A 16,008-nucleotide genomic window follows, 5' to 3' on the forward strand; every position below is an offset into this window, starting at 1 on the left:
GCTCACCTCCCTGGGCGGGACCCTGGACCGACTGGGCCGTCAACAAGACAAAACCACGCCCCGGTCGGTCACAGGGCCCTCACGCCCTAACCGGCCTTAAGCCGCATAGCCCCACAGGTGCGAGGACGGCGGGCCTCGGCTCCTTGTCCGTCCGGGGTGTGTGTGTGCAGGTTACCTCCCTGGGGCGTGGCTACGTCACCTCCAGGACCCCGTGGAAGGGTCTCCGTCCTGTGCAGGAGCTCTTCAGACCGGAGCCCCATGGTCCCCAAACATCCGGGGGCCCCAGCCCTCTAGGGAGGGGCTCTTTCCGACCGGGCTCCGGTCACCCCACAACATAAGGGGGCTCCTGCCAGCTGGAGACCCCCACAAGGTCCAGGGATGCCACGATTCAACGCCAGGGAGAAGCACCTGCACATAAAACACAAATGCACACACACACCCACACACACCAACACAGAACACAAACGCGCACTACCCTGATCCCCCCTCCAGGGGGGAGGGGTCTCCATCCTAACTCAGGAGAACCCCCCATTTACCTGGTCAGGGCCTCCCTCGGGAGCGACGCCCTCCGTGCCACACCCCATGGCACGGGACCACAGCCGGTCCCCCCCCAAACACACATTCAGGGGGAGGAGCATGCGTGGAATTACACACAAACGGTAGACAACACGTTAGGACACAACACACACGCAACTACTAGACAAACAAAACAGTGTACAAACAGACAGACTGGACCCACACATGCGCGCTCTACATACACATACACAATAGTGACGCGCCGCTCCAAGTCGCAGTCGCTCCCCACATGAAACACAAAACAACACGGGGAGCGAGGCGACGGTGAGGAGCGGCACCCGCGTCACACACAGAACATGTAACATAACACAACGAGCGCGCATACCGATCGACACGTCCGTTCACGCATACACACATTCACAACAACACGAAGAGTTATCGCCAGGAAGACATTCCTGGTCTTCGCCGTGCCACGGACACAACTCGAAAACACGGCGGAACTCTTCACACACACTGACAACAGACCCGAAGAGCTTTCTCAGGGCAGACTGCCCTGGTCCTCGCCGTGCTACACACACACACAAAACACAAAAGCACGGCGGAGCTCTTCAAACAAAACACTACGCAGACAAACACTTACCACGAGACATGACCACGAACGAAGGAGAAAGAAAAAGAGACTCGGCGGCTTCCGAAGGGTGGCTGGTCATTCTGTGACGGGCAGGTGTGAGCAACAAAAAGGAAGCGATCACGCCAAGTCTCAGGGAAAAAGGGTGGTTTAATATAAAGTGTGCAAACCTAAAACCCGTGCAATAGATCCGAATTAAGGATATAATGACCAGCGGTCAACTGGTACAAAGACAAGTCATATATAGACAGACAAACGACCATCAGGTGGGAACGGATCACGGGCTCCGCCCACCTGAGGGGCGTACACGACGTCACACAACAACAACAACACAGCCGCTGTGGACAGAGGCGGCCGGTAGGGGGCCGCCTCACCGTGACACCATACAGCATGTATCAGGCCCAACTCATAAGCATGGCCACATTTTAGATTTGATAATTTCTAAACGCATAGAGGTTAATAATACTGAAATTACTGATGTTGCAATCTCTGACCATTTTGGTGTATTTTTCAATGTCATTATCTACTAGAACACTCAGTGAAAAGCGCACAATAACCAAGCGTTATTGTGCTGGCAGTGTCGTGGTCTTCACAGACATGATACTGTCCCTCCCTCCTGTAACGTGGGGGTGGTAGTATAACCAGGGGGCGGACGCACTGGCGCTGGAGAGCGGAACTCTAAGCTACCTGAAGTAGCCATAGTAGCTAATTGTATAGTGCCTGCACGCAGAACTCTACTTTTACGTGGCATTGTGTGTCAAGGAACACACCACATAACCAAGTGAAATCAATGACTATATTTAGAGGACGCAGACTATTATGTACATACTAAAGCAAAGACAAAAGGCAATACAGGAATACCGGAACTTAACACGAAACATAAGTAGCACAAACAGAAACGAAGACCATAATACATACAATGCACTCTGAACTAAGAAACACTGAACACGTAGACTACTTAACCTAGACACGGACTCGCAGGACGATACACAGTTGACGTAGACATAAGGAAACGTGACTAAACTTAAACTAATCATATACCAAAAGACAAAACAGAAACACAACGAAGGGAAGACTGAAGAAACTGAAACACACCTTATACACTAAACTCGAACGAAGGAAACAGGGCAATCTTTAACATGGTGAACAAACTGAAAGCATAGCACAAGAAAGACATAGATTCCTAAATACAAACCGAAGTTTAAGCAAGAAGTGAGCAAAACATACAAACAGAAGAAAGACTTACAACATGAACATACAAACTGTAGTACTCGCTAGATTTAGACAGAAACGTACACCACATAAGTACCCGACTGACTTCGACATCAACATTAGAAATGAAACATTGACCCACACTGAATACCCGGAACACAAGGAATAAATACAAACCCAAACGAACACTCAAACAAGCAACAGCTGAAACCAATGACAAAATGAGAGGTGGAACTAAACAGAAGACCAGGGGAGGAGGAGCCGGGCTAGACAGACAGGGAGGGGGCAGAGCCAGGCGTGACACCTCCTCTTTCAGAAAATGGGAATGAGCTAGTTGAAACATTCACACACAGAGTTAGGAACTGTATTGATGCTGTGGCACTAAAGGTCACTAAAATGATCTCTGGTAAAATTAAGATGCCCTGGAGAAACACTCCATCTATTGTAAAATTTAGGCAAGATTGTAGGCAGGCTGAGAGACGTTGGCGAAGGTCAAAATTGCAAGTACATTTTGATATTTATCAAACAAAATTGCAGAATTACAACAGTGAAGTGAAATCAGCAAGGAAAAACTATTTCTCTACCTTAATCAATTCATCCAATAATAACTCAGCTGTCTTGTTCAGAAGTATAGATCAGCTAGTAAACCCCACCTCCTGTGTCTTCCCTGAGACTGTTTCAGTTGAAAAATGTGATGAGTTTGCAATATTTTTTAGGGACAAGATTACTAGTATAAGGCAGAACATAGCAATAAGCACTAATAGACTATCAACCCTTATATCAGTTACTCAGCCTAACTTCAAAATGCAGTCCCACCAGGATTTCGCGGGCCTTTTTTGTGATTGTTGCGGGCTAAAATGTTTGATGTTGCGGGTGTTTTTCAAAAAAATTGCGATGGAAGTTGCGGTGTGTTTTTGCCTTTTTGTGAGTACATTGCAATAGGGAGTAAATGTTGTATGGTTTCCTCTATTTAGTAGTCCATTTTTATTATCTATTTACCTATTTATTCAGGGTTGCCAACTTTTCAAGATCGCTTGGAGTGAGATTTGAACCTGGAGGGGGTGGCGAACGTTAATTGTTGACGGGGGGGGGGGGGGTTAGCGAACGTAAATTGTTACCGGGCGGCCTGTAAAATGGACACAAATTAAGTATTATATCGAGATTGATCGCCAGTGGTTGGCGCCAGAGCGAACTAGTAACTCATAGATATGGATCAGAGATAAATAAACTTTGTCTCTGACTTTAAACTTTATCTCAGTTTAAAGTTTAAACTTATAAACTTTATCTCAGACCTTCGCCGCTTGCGTGCGCTGCAGTGACTTCGCGGGCTACCGTTGCATTGTGGGGAATGTAGTGTTTGTGCGTGCAAAACACCATCGGGCGGCTGTGGCCTGCGGGCCGGTTCTAATAGTAATTAAATATCATCCAGGGGGCCATAGATAATCAATTCCTTATCTTTGACATATGTGCTCTATGTGGTATGAAATAGTTTGGGCAGGAATGATCCCTCTCAAGATTTTGTATGCCCCGTCCCCTGAAACACAGGTGTTGGGACAGAGAATGCACAATGATCCCTCTCACTTTCTTCAAATGATCCCTCGAAGTGCAACAGCTCGGTAGCAGAAATGGACTTTCCATCTCTTAAAAGACTATGAAAAATCACTTGGAGTGGATGGGCTGGTGCTAGAAATGTTAAACTTGTTGGAAATACATGTATGAACCCATCGTTGTGAAACAATAAAACACTGAAAACAAAAAAAAAAACAGTTTATCCCTGCTTTCATGTAGTGTACCGGGATACTGCTTTTCCCAATCTTTTTGCCGTTATTTTCGTCGCTCATGCTGCTTTCAGTATGCTCCTCTTGAATGTATATACGGAAGTAAGGCGAGTGTTGTTCGACGTCACATCAAGACGACATCAGTGATCGACATCAGTGACGACATCAGTGGTCAAATTTGCGGGAAAGTTGCGGTGATTGGCTGAAGTTGCAACACCGCCCTGAATTCGCGGGGTTTGCTTGAAGTTGCGTTGAAGTTGCAAATCGCAACATCGCGAGTTTCTGGAGGGTCTGAAAATGTCTCATTTCCAAGACATTGACATGGTAACACTACTTGATGTGATTTCATCACTAAAATCCTCTACTTGTGAACTGGACTCTTTACCAACGTGCTTTTTCAAGCAGGTTCTGAGCTCATTAGCAAATGAAGTTCTAACGATTGTTAATCAGTCTCTGCAATTGGGTGAATTCCCCAAAATTTTTAAAACTGCAATGATTAAACCACTATTAAAGAACAGAAATCTTGATCCCACAATTCTCAATAATTATCGACCTATATCTAACCATTCCTTTCTTAGCAAAATCATTGAAAAAGTATTGTCAATCTACTGTAGTGTCAAGTTGAATGACTATGTCAAAGTAAATCAAATAAATGACACTTTTCAATCTGGTTTCACAGCTCTCCACAGCACTGAAACAGCCCTAGTTAAGGTAGTAAATTACTTGAGATTGAATAAGGATGCAGGCAAACTCTCAGTCCTTTTTCTGCTAGATTTAAGCGCCGCTTTTGACACCGTTGATCATGATATACTTCTTGATCGACTACAAAGCTGGGTAGGCCTTAGTGGCTTAGTCTTAGACTGGTTTAGATCGTACCTAACTGGGCGTGATTACTATGTAGCATTAGGTACCTCTTCCTCCACACATCAAAAAATAACTTGTGGCATCCCCCAAGGATCAATTCTTGGGCCGTTACTATTCAACCTATATATGCTACCGTTACCACATATCATTAATAAACATGGTATTAGTTATCATCAATATGCAGATGACACTCAACTTTATATATACTTTATCACTAGAACCTAAAGCCCTAAAATCAATTTGCTCACTGTTTGACTGCATAGATGATATACAGACATGGATGTCTGACAATTTTCTGCAGTTAAATAAACAGAAGACAGAGGTTCTTGTTCTTGGCAGTGATTCACGAAGGAATGATGTCCAGACTTATTTAAATCAAATGAATCTGAATGCCAGACAATGTGTTAAGAACCTGAGAGTCACCTTTGATAATGAGCTCAGCTTCAAATCACACATCATGACTACATGCAAGACAGCTTACTTTCACCTTCGAAACATCGCTAAGGTCCGAGATATGCTCTCTCCTGCTGACAGTGAAAAACTTGTCCATGCATTTATCACATCAAGGCTAGAATATTGTAACGCTGTTCTATCTGCTCTTCCAAAGAGCTCTATTTCGCACCTACAGCGAGTTCAGAACACGGCTGCAAGGGTTCTGACCCGCAGGAGTCATGGTCTTCATGGTCTTGCCCCTCTTTACCTCAGTGAAATGATGGTTAGATATGTTCCAGTCAGGTCTCTCAGGTCTTCAAACAGTAATCTACTGGTGATTTCTAAAAGTTGATTAAAGATTGGCGAGGGTGCTTTTAGTCACTATGGCCCAAAGCTCTGGAATTCTCTTCCTGAAGAGCTCAGAGGCATTTCATCCCTGAATAGTTTCAAGAACAGTCTAAAAACATTCCTGTTTAGATCTGCTTTTAGTTAAGAAACTCAATCTTATTACATTATGTTGTCTATTATTTTATAATTTGTCACTTTATTTCATTATTTCATTGTGTTTGTTTCCTTTTTATATTATCATCTTATTTACTTTACTTTTTATGTTATTTTTATATTTTTATCTTTTATTTCTTTTAACATTTTCTTTTTGTCCTATCTCCTTTTAATGTTTCTTTTTATTTATACTGTAAAGCACTTTGAGTAGCATGTGTGTATGAAAGGTGCTATACAAATAAAGATTATTAGGGTTCACACACGTAGTGTGGGAAACCTATTGTAATTGTCGGGTTTTTTCTTCTTATTAGGGGTCCAAGCACCAGTGGTGCTGGAACCCTATTGTATTTGTTCCGATTATTATTATTATTATTATTATTATTATTATTATTCTTTTTCTCCGCTAAAACGCGTTGTGCAGCCTAAACCGTAAGACCTACAGACTTCTCCTTTGGCCAACTTGTAGTACTCCTCTCCGCTACTCAGGCGCAACACGCCAGCCCGATACGACCCTAGGTGGCGCTATAGCGCACACAAACGCATGAAAAAGTTTACACAGGTGTTTCTCCTACACCGTATGTCCTAGAGACAAAATGTAAACTGCATATGATCAGGCATGAGCTCCTCTAAAAAAAGTTCCATTGAAGCCATATGCTCCGCCCCTTACATGTCGAGCTAATTTGCATAATATGCAAATTTGCACAAATTTTTGAGCGCGTACTAGTCCCTGGATTTTTCACATACATGCACATATGTGATATTCAGGCGCTCAGAAGAGTCTGAACTTTAATTATTATGGAGCCAAAGTGCACATTTCTGCACATGGGCGTGGCCACATGCATCACAAGTCAAGCGTAGAAAATTCCTTCGCCAAAAATCCACATATTCTGCTATATCTCAGGCATTCTTTCACGTATTCATACCAAATTTCACACACATGTACCTACTGGGTGTCTAGACCTGCACATGCATTTTGGCAGACATGCACATCTAGGTGGCGCTATAACGGCCAAAAAACTCTCCTGCCCACACCGATTGGCCAAATAACTCCAAACTTGGTACGCATCATCTATATGCACCTATGACACAGGTCCTTGACCTCCACCATCATATGTCCAATATGGCCGCCGCTATCGACCAATCAGCTTTCAGTACACCTTTCACAAGCTTTTCATATGCCAATTTTTTTTCTGCCTTAAAACTCGTTGTGCAGCCTAAACCGTAAGACCTACAGACTTCTCCTTTGGCCAAGTTGTAGTACTCCTCTCCGCTACTCAGGCGCAACACGCCAGCCCGATCCGACCATAGGTGGCGCTATAGCGCACAAAAACGCATGAAAAAGTTTAAACTGGTGTTTCTCCTAAACCGTATGTCCTAGAGACAAAATGTAAACTTCACCTGATCAGGCATGTGCTCATCTAAAAAAAGTTCCATTGAAGCCATATGCTCCGCCCCTTACATGTCGAGCTAATTTGCATAATATGCAAATTTGCACACATTTTTGAGCGCGTACTAGTCCCTGGATTTTTCACATACATGCACATATGTGGTATCCAGGCGCTCACAAGAGTCTGAACTTTAATTGTTATGGAGCCAAAGTGCACATTTCTGCACATGGGCGTGGCCACATGCATCACAAGTCAAGCGTAGAAAATTTCTTCGCCAAAAATCCACATATTCTGCTGTATCTCAGGCATACTTTCATGTATTCACTCCAAATTTCACACACATGTACACATTGGGTGTCTAAACCGGTACATACATTTTGGCAGACATGCACACCTAGGTGGCGCTATAACGGCCAAAAAACTCTCCTGCCCACACCGATTGGCCAAATAACTCCAAACTTGGTACGCATCATCTATATGCACCTATGACACAGGTCCTTGACCTGCACCATCATATGTCCAATATGGCCGCCGCTATCGACCAATCAGCTTTCAGAACACCTTTCACAAGCTTATCATATGCCAATCAACATGAAACTCACATATTATGTTCATCTACACACCCTCTAAGACATACTCAAGTATGATGGGAATTGCACCACTAGGTGGCGCTATACTAGAATTTCCTGAATTACCCCTACATCTTTCTTACACATGCACACACATGCAATGGCCTACCTATAGGTTTCATATACACATTGCTTCACCCATACCTACCCAGTGATTACACACACATGATTACGCATCTCAGGCGTGCCAGATGGTGCCAATACCCTGTGCTTGGACCCCGTAATTGCCGCTTGCGGCTATATTTATTATTATTATTTTTCTCCGCATAAAACGCATACTGCAGCCTAGACCGTAAGGCCCAGAGACACCAAACTTGGCAGAATGGTGTAGTCTCTTTGCGAGACCGTGCTAAAGCACAGAGACCCACATTGGCCTGATGGTGGCGCTATAGCGCACCATTTTGCGTTTTGGTCCATATCTCCCAAACCGTAGGGCCTAGAAACAAAATTCCACTTCTGATGGATTCCTTGGCTCAAGCCAAACAAAAAAGCCTCAAGAACCATTAAGCTCCGCCTACTTAGATTTTTTGCTAATTTGCATAATATGCAAAACCTACTTTTTTGTACTAGTCCCTGGTTTTTCATCCGATCACCACAACCTTGGTGTCAAAATATTCAGGAGAGTCTCATTATCAAAGTTGCTTAAAAACATTTTGAGATTTGCATACAGTCTGGTTGTCACATGTCAATCAATAGCTCCAAGGCGTGGCCAAATTTACTTAAACAGCCATATCTCAGCAACGCTTTGACCGATCTTCATAAAATTTTAACCATTGTTAGGGCACATGACTACGAGGTCAAACGTCAAAGCTGGCCACGATTGTCCAATAGGGGGCGCTATAACATGGGAAAAACTGTATCTCAGAAACCATTAGTCACATCAAGCCAAAACTTTACAGGCATCATCAGGGGCCCAAGTGATATCAAGACACACAATGATGACATCATCACTCAAAAAACATGGCCGCCATGAGCCAATTAATTTTTATTTGAATTAATTGGCCATTTGACAGACTTACCATTGGCCAAACAACATGAAACCTCACCACTGTGCATATCCCAGGACTATGTGTCATGCTGTGCAGTTTTAAAACATTTGGCCACTAGGTGGCGCTATTTGTGAAAATCATGCATAACTCCTCCAAATTTTCACTTAGGAACATGCAACTTGTTTCTTTTTATTCCTTGCAGTAGACCTGACAACTTTGCAATTACAAGTCCTATTAAAAAATGCATACTTTTGTCACATTCATCTATTGTTTGAAAATAGCTATTTACAAACTAGTCATAGGAATTTGATCCAATTATGGAAAAATTGCTATGAGCATAATCAGTAGACTCTGTAGGTAAAAACTGATTAAAAAAATGTTGGATTTTTATTTATCTGATTGGTCCATTTTCCCATTATATCATTGTGGCCATGCCATATATGACCTATATTGCTATAACTCATAAACCATGTATGCAATCAACTCCCAATTTGAAAGGCTTTTATATCCTGAAGTCCTTGTGAGGTATGCCAAGTTTGGTTCAAATTGGCCTGTCGGGGGCGCTACAGTACCCAAAAACCTAAGAAAACATAAAAACTCATGCTGCAATCTTGTTATGCAGAATACAGACAAGTAATTGGTCTTGTATGATCCAGATCAATAAGTTCTATAACATTGCAATTGCATCTTATAACAAAAAGTGCACTGCCTGACCAGAAATGAACCTTTTAATTCACCAAAATGTCTTATTGCATTACTGAGATTAATGAGATATCAGTATGGTGGTACTTGGGCTCCATCTAGTGGCCAAACATCAGAACGGACTGAAAACTATTGCTCACGTGAAACACCACACAAACACACACACAAAGCTGATCTCAGCATGTGATTTAGTTCTGTGATTTGAATCATTTTGCCAATACACATTATTTTGATCCTTTTGGGCCTTTAGTGCCCCAATTGAAATTTTTTTTGCACATTGATTTATTTGTGCATTTTTTCCACTCAAACAGCTTCTTTTGGGTCTAAAGGACCTATTGGGTCTATTGCCTATTGAAGCCAAGTGGCCTATTCGTGTGTGAACCCGCCAATTGCCGCTTGCGGCTATATTTATTATTATTATTATTATTACAAGCTAGAGGAGCAGATTCGAATGGACCCACGATGTCTGCAGCAACCTTCTGCCATGGTCCATCGGGCAATGGTACTGGCTGTAGCGGTACTGGACGTGGCCTTGCTGTTTTGTCATTTAACTGGCACAGCTGACAGAAGTGGATTGCACTGAGCACATCGGCATCCATCTTTGGCCCCCAGTACAGTTCACGTAGGCGTTGTTTTGTCCGTACCACACCTTGATGAGACTCATGCGCAAGGAAGATCAGGTCAGGTCATAAGGCTATGGGAACAATCAGTCGAGAGTCACAAAATACAAAATGGTCTTTGACGCATAGTTCCAAGTGAAGCTTGTAGTATGGTAGCAAGTCTGGTTCGAGGCCTTTGGGTGAAGAAGGTCAACCCCGTGTGATCTGTGTGCAAAGTTTAGTGATCTCAGGGCATGAAGCACAAGCAGAGTCCAGGTCAGTGGCAGACAGAGCATTATGAACAGTAGAGAGCAAAGCAACCAGTTCAGGGTCACTCTCGTCAGTCTGTAGAGGAGCATTGGCAACCTCAGAGGGTGGAGCAGCAGGTAAGGGCAAGCGAGATAAACAGTCAGCTGGAGCATATTCAGCACCTGGGCGGTAGTTGATGTCATAATTGTAAGGCATGAGACGAGCAGACCATTTGGCCACATGTAGACCAGCCCGCCCAACGCCCTTTGTAGTCAGCAGGGTCGTCAATGCCTGATGATCAGTCCGTAAATTAAAACGGCGTCCCTAGAGGTATGTACGCCATCGTTCCACAGCCCATACGCACGCTAGGGCTTCCTTCTCCACTGGCATATTTACATTCAGCGGCAGAAAGAGTCCGAGAAGCAAACGCTACAGTTCTTTCGACTTGTGAAAGTACGCTACCTAGACCGTAGTCTGATGCGTCTGTTGACACTATCGTATGCAGTGTGGGATCAAACAAAGCTAGAGCTTGGCTATTGATCAGCATTGTCTTCACAGTATTAAAACTAACCTGTGCTTCATTTGTCCATTGAAAAGTACTGTCCGTCGACCTCAGGCATGCTCGCATGGGTTCCACCACTGTAGCATGTCCCAGGAAAGGCAGTTTAGGCTGGTGGAAAAAGCATTTTTCTTTGTTAAGTTGTAGGCCAGTCGACTTCAGACGATACAGTAAAGATTCCAAAGCCTTGTCGTGAGCAGGCATGTCACGGCCATGTATGATTGTCGTCCAGGTAGTTCCCTACCCCTTGCAGACCATCTAGGACAACACTCATCATTTTCTGGAAAGCTGCAGGAGCTGAGGCAAGCCCATAGTGTACCCGACAGAATCTGAATAACCCCTCGTGGGTGATAAATGCTGTAAGGTCATGACTTTTATCATGTAGTGGCATTTGGTAGTAGGGTTGCAGCGGTAACCGGTTTCACGGTATACCACGGTATTAAAATGCACGTTTATCATACCGTGTGCATTTGCTTATTACCGGTAAAAGGCAAGCCAGCTGAGAACCTCACCTGCGCATGCGCAAATCCGCTCCTGTTCAGCTCAGCACACAGCGGTGAGAATGTCAGAAAGTGCATCAGACTTAACAATTTTTAACAAAAAAAGGATAAACTAAAATCAGCAGCGAAAATGACCTAATCGCGTTGGCTAGCCGTGCGTGAGTGTCTTGCGTGCTGCCGATTCGCAAGGTCGTGCAGCTTCTCGAACTTTGTAACTTCGCGCGCGCCGTCTCAGCGCAATGAACAAAGTCATGTTTGCAGGGTTCATACACCTAAACAAGGTGGAATTAAAGCACTTGTACGTCACTTTCAAGGTCCATTTAAATATTTCCCAGCACGTTAAACGTAATCAAGTTAAATATTTATACATATATTCAATGATTCTAATTCGCTTTTTTATCACATTATTTAATGATTGTTTAATTTCAAAACCCCCAATCTTAACGTCTTCACATTCTCTCATGTTTCGTCCTGGAATTACAAGTTAACGTAATACAAAAGAACTTTTCAGTCAGACAGATATTTGTTGTTAAACGAAGTAGTTACAGTTTCAAGCATTTTCAAGTACTTTAGTGTCACGTATGGCCGCGGCCCCTCCCTTAGCTGTCACTCCGGATTCCCTCGTGTCTGTGTTCCGTACCTGTTTACCCCGCCCCGCTCGTTTGTCTCTGTGATTACCTCGTTTGTTCCCATGCCCCTTGTTATTACCGTCACCTGCCCCCTGTTTATGTCCGTGTATATAAGCCCCTGAGTCTCCCTTGTCCTTCGTCCGGTATTTTGATTTGTGATCGTGTCTGTTTCATTGCTGTTTCTCTGTACCTGACCGTATTCGTGTTTCCCCTGTTACCCGTGTTCCCTGTCTTTGTAATGCCTGTCTTTGCATGTTTCACGGACTGCCCTCCTGCTATCGACCCTGCCTGGCTTTCGGATGATGATTACGGTATTCCCCTGAATAAATCTCGCTCTTCTCAGCACTTGTGTCCGTCCTCTCGCTCCGTGGCGCGAGCCACGTTACATTTAGCCTAAATTTCAGCACTTTTCAAACCTGAAACACAAAGCAACATTACAGGCATGAAAATCTGTCACCTTTCGGCGAAATTCGCCGTTTTGAAGTTGAAAAGGGTGACCTACGTGAATCGTGTAGATCCAATGAGTTTTTTGTTGGGGGGGGGGGGGGGGGGGGTCGGGAGATTATATGTATATATTTTAATTATCATATTGACTTAATAAGCAAACAGAGCACTTCCGAAATCGGCAATTTCAATGACACAGTGGTCAGCAGTTTCCGCCCAGAACCTTCATAGAGGCCAAATTGCGTTTCAATCATACGAACGTTCTTCATTCATGTTATTCATTTACTGCTAAGCGGGACGAGAAGCAGGATAGTGCTACACCGGGGACAAGGCAGAATAGTGTACATTTACCACTACATTTACCAGATCGTACATTTACCACTACATATACCAGATCGTACATTTACCACTACATTTACCAGATCGTACATTTACCACTACATTTACCAGATCGTACATTTCCGAGTGGATTTAATTGGGTTATTAATGGTTTCAATCGTTTTCATATTTTGCGGTAAAACAAAGTTACTGCCGTTCGCTACAGCGTTGAACACCGTCAGAGCCACAAGCTCTTGTGATAAATAGGTAGATAGATAGGCCTATTAAGTTCGCGTCAACCCCGTGTAGTTAACGGTGACATAAAATAAGAAACAAGATTTTTTTCTAGTGTGTCTGTAGTTGTAACTGGTGAATCCAGTAACATTCGCACCAGGGCTGAAAAGGTTGAAGATGAAGTTGTAAACTCTTGTCGTTTGAGTCTACCCTTAGCCCGTGTTAGAAAATAACATGTATTTTTACACTCATTTTCGCCGCTGATGTATTTATTGGTTCATTAAGACGTAATGGTTTTGACTGAGCCATCTGGAATGGCGAAAGCGGCTTCTCGCGTTTACGATCTGGCTCCATACATTGAATCCATTGACAAGACAGTCAAAAAAATTTTTTTTATGGATTTTACTATATTTTACGGAGCCCGTAAGGTGACGTCTTGTAAAAAAAAATAATAACGCGTGGCCACAACTTATTAACGCATGTGAACGAGATACTAATGTCGCCTTTCACACGCGGCAACAAAGTTTTTTTTTTTCACAGCAAAGCAAGTAGATCCCGGGGATGTTCGCGAACTGACTGCCCAAGGAAGGTAAACCTGGCTTTATATAAAGTAATACTTAATTATCTTGTTCGCACGCGTTAATTATCTTGTTCGCACGCGTTAGTAAGTCGTTCACACCCGTTAGTAAGTCGTGGCCAGGCATATTAGCCTATATTTTTTACATGATGTCACCTTACGGGCTCCGTAATATTTGGTATCACCTGTCGCTGTACCCCCGTACACCAGCAGACACCCCCCCCCCCCCCCCCCCCCCCCCCCCCCGTCGCCATATCCCCATGACGTCACATGTCAACGCCCCCCCCCCACATGTCAACGCCCCGTCGCCGTATCCCCATGACGTCACATGCCCCGCCCCCCGGTCTTCTCACCTTTTTAACCCCTGACCCATTTTCATGCCTGACATTAAAATTCGTCAGGTAAATGTTCCTTCCCCTGTTTTTGAGGGGTGTTCGCAGAGGTTCGCGCTACGGTCACTCGCGAAAGTATAAACCTAGCTTTTTAAGGTCTTTGCTTTCACTGGATGTGAAAGACGCCATTCATTTATATGATTTCATTTTCAAATTCTGACGTGCCTGTTTTTCATATGTTAAAACCAGACTCGGTGTGAAAGCCTTAATATAGAAATCTCTATTGTGAGGATCATGTCAGAAATAAATCCTCTTTCTGCAGTATCTGGTTATATTCCACAACCTTTTACAACAGTTGTTGATCAGACACTGACCCAGGCTCAGTGTATCAGATATTAAATAATTTAAACTTAAATAATTGTAGGCCTACTGAAATCCATGATTTAGGTTTCTCTAATTTTGCAGTATTTATAAACAGGTGTACAGCTTATTTTTTTAAAGGAGACATTTTGTATAGGCCTGCAATAGTTCCAGGTTTCTACAATAAATAGTTAATTGAACAAAAATAAACTTTTGTTGCAATTTGTTTAAGGGTCAGTGTATCTTTTAATAATATATGTAACAAACTGTGATACCGTGATAACCGTGATACCGCGGTATTTCCTGAGATGGTTATCATACCGTGAAAATCTCATACCGTTGCAACCCTATTTGGTAGTAAGCATTAGCCAGGTCTATTGTGGAGAAAACAGTGGCATCTTTTAAGTTGGACAGTAGTTCATCCATATGGGGCAATGGAAATGCATCCACAATGACTGCTTTGTTAGGTTCACGCAGGTCTACACACTTGCAAATTTTTCCCGACTTTTTCTGAGTAATGACAATTGGTGACACCCACGCTGAAGCATCGATGCGCTCAATTATGCCTTGTGCCTGCAGATGATTAAGTTCCTCTGTTACAGCATTTCGAACAGACAATGGCAGACGACGAAGCTTTTGGTGCACTGGTCAATTTTCACTAGATGCACAAAATTTCTTGCACAGCCAATGACAGGTGTAGGTGTATCAGCACATTCCAGCACTGGTGCAGGTGCAGTAGAAGGTAGGACCTTGTTGTGCTCTATGCGCACTTGTAGTGAAGTCATTAGGTCTCTCCCAAGCAATGGAGTCCCATTATTGACGTGTAGTGCATGTAGTGACACATTCGTGGACAAACAACCGAGGACAGGGCACGGTAGAAAAAGCGCTGGAAAAGGCACATTAGCGGCCGTCATCGTTGCAAACTTGAAATCTCGTCGCCAATTTTGTTGTATTGTAGTGTAAAGGATGTCGGTGACACAGTCATATATCCACTATTCTTTTACTCATATCGTAAACTGATTCTTAACACGAGTAGCCTTTCAGCAATGTCGTAAATGCAACTCTGTGTACCTACTTCCTGTTTCACAATAAAAGCATAAGACACAACACGAGTCAAAAGGGAAAAGGCAGATACTCACACTGAATAAACAGGCAAAAGGTTGATACACAATAAATCCAGACAGAGGAATGCTTTGTAGAGATGGACGCATCACAGTGATACTCATTCAGAGAATATATGGGGTGTGTGACAGGTGAATTTGAATGCCGAGGAGTCATGTGATACCCTGTTGTGTTCTGAGTAGTGTAGTGCTCTGAGAAGACAGGCATGGATATGATCGGACACATATACCATCACACACACTACACACACACTACTTACATCAAACACACTACATACATATAACATTATACACAGTACACACACACACTACATACATATACCATCATACACACTACACACACACTACACATTCCATCATGCACAGTATATACATACTATCCCTCACACTACACACACACACACTATCAAACACATCTTAGTCCATCCTTTCTTACCGCTATCCTTC

General features: G+C 43.4%; 1 protein-coding gene across 5 annotated transcripts in view; it reads left to right on the forward strand.

Annotated features, from left to right (window-relative positions):
* golph3l (golgi phosphoprotein 3-like) overlaps positions 1-16,008 on the forward strand; it is a 50,129-nt gene that overhangs the window by 31,774 nt on the left and 2,347 nt on the right. The window lies entirely within an intron of this gene.

This window comes from Brachyhypopomus gauderio, chromosome 5 (genome assembly GCF_052324685.1).
Source record: "Brachyhypopomus gauderio isolate BG-103 chromosome 5, BGAUD_0.2, whole genome shotgun sequence".
NCBI lineage: Eukaryota > Metazoa > Chordata > Actinopteri > Gymnotiformes > Hypopomidae > Brachyhypopomus > Brachyhypopomus gauderio.